Source organism: Miniopterus schreibersii, assembly GCF_964146895.1.
Source record: "Miniopterus schreibersii genome assembly, chromosome: 10".
Lineage (NCBI taxonomy): Eukaryota > Metazoa > Chordata > Mammalia > Chiroptera > Miniopteridae > Miniopterus > Miniopterus schreibersii.
In genome coordinates, this window is record NC_138110.1 from 38,033,566 (window position 1) to 38,035,699 (window position 2,134).

The window sequence follows — 2,134 nt, forward strand, 5'->3', positions numbered from 1 at the left end:
ACATCTGCTTCCGGGTCGCGGGCCCGGTGGCGCTGGGGGCTCCGGGTAGTCGGGGCTCCCAGCCTCGCACTGCCGCCTGCCCTACTCCTCGCCCGTGGCTAGGGCCCGGGGAAGCCGTGCTTCCCGAGGGGCGGCTGCCGGCCGTCTCGGCCGCTCCTCCTGGAAACTCGCTGGTCTGGGGGCCTCTGCGGCCTCGGCACCATCAGAGCCCCCGTTAACGCCGGGGGTCGGGTTAACCGCCGCTTCCCAGGAAGAGACTCGACCGCAGTCCACAGCCCCAGGCTCGTCTTTGCGCTTAAAGGCAGGGATGTTAAGATAGCTTGTCTGATTTGAGCGAGGGTGGGTTTGGTTTACCAAAAACTGTCTAGTAGGAGCGGGCAGAGGACGACTTGGAAAGCGTGCAGAGAAGCCGAGCCGCTCACTGTCGGGTCGGTACAGTTTTCTTCAGTGTTCATGGACATTTTGCCTGGGAGCAGCTTTCCTTCAAGATGCTCTTTATGCCAATCGGCATAGCGCTCGTGGTTTCATTATGCAAAACATCTGAATCATTTTGTGTCCTTTCTCCCCCACCCGCAGCGCATACATTGCAATACATTAGTTGTGAGTTGTATCAGTTACCTTACTGGAGACACCTTAAGCCACTTAATCTCTTACTGGAAAGGCATGCTGTCCCCTCTTGTCTCACTTTCTTCACACCCACGAACAAATCTCAAAATATTACATTTTCCTCTCTCCCGTCTTCCTTTAAAGTTCTCTTTGAAACCATTTTCTGAGCCAAGGGTGCACTGCATAAGTACCTGTAAAGAATTCTGCACGAATTACTCTGAAGGAATCCAATACAGGGGTACCTTGGTTTTCAAACGTCTCCGTTGAGGAACATTTAGGTTTATCAATGCCCGTAAACCCAGGCGTTTTCCAAATGCTTCAGTTTTCCAACGCCTCAGAGGTCGAACATGGCACACAACATGCCACACGGCTTCCATGAGGGCAAGATCCTGAGGCCTAGCTGTCGGCTGTTCATCCCTCGGTTTTTGAACGGTTCAGAACTCAGTCTTCCAGGACGGATTACATTAGAAAACCGAGGTACCACTGTATAAGCCTTGCGGGTTAATCCATTCATTCAACACGTTTATTGTGCCCTTATTGTGCAAAGCTTTAGAGGTGAAGATCAAATGTGGATGCCTTTCAGGGGCTAAGATTTGGGGAAACAAAAGTTAATTAACATTCAAACGGACTAGTACCTCGCGACCTAGTATTGTGCTATTAGCACAAGGAAGGGTCATCCATCCAAATTTATTGGGCTTCTTGTTCTGGAAAATTTTTGAGTTGAGCTATAGAAGAACATGTGGAGGTTAGCTATTTGAAGAAGGGAAGGGAAGTTGTTCCAGGTGGAGAGAAAAATATTGGCAAATTGTGGCCTATTTAAGGAACCTAATGCAACGTATTGCCTCTGACATCAGCTGTCAACTTCTTGTCACATGGCATAACCCCTTTAGGATTGTCTCCATAAATCTGTAGGTATACATTCATTTTGGTTTGAAGGGAGGGCTTGGGGGCTTTAGCCCTCTGTAATGTCAATCACATACCCTCCCTCCAGTTATGTGGTTTGGACAGTGCATTTTTTCTTCATCTTGAGCAAAAACAATTTCAAGCCCCAACCAAGCTTCCAAACAGGGTCTATGGTGCAGCCATTCCATCATGGTATGTCTCTTGTAGGTGAAGAATTTGCCTGGAAGTGCTGAGGAGTTTGGCCACTGTGCATCTTCAGATTGCCTGAAACCTTCCTCAGTTATCATCCTAATACTCCCTAGATGTCCATCAATTGTTAAACAGCTTTCTTTCCTTCCTTCACTCTGACCTCATCTGTCATTGATTTCTTTATATGTCTTACAGCTTCTATTGCATAAAACAGTGGTTTTCACACTTTAAAAAAAAGTCACAGAACCCTTCTTCAATGAAAGCTTATGTAAAATAGCTTAGGTTGTTCTGGCTGAAATAATGGTGATGGGCCTGAAGTCTCAACTACTTAGCCACCCTCCCTCCCAGTGGCCTCTCAAAGAGTTTAAACCCAAATTTGAAAACTACATTAAAATGTAACAAAACAATGCACAGCAAAACTTAACCTTCTAAACAA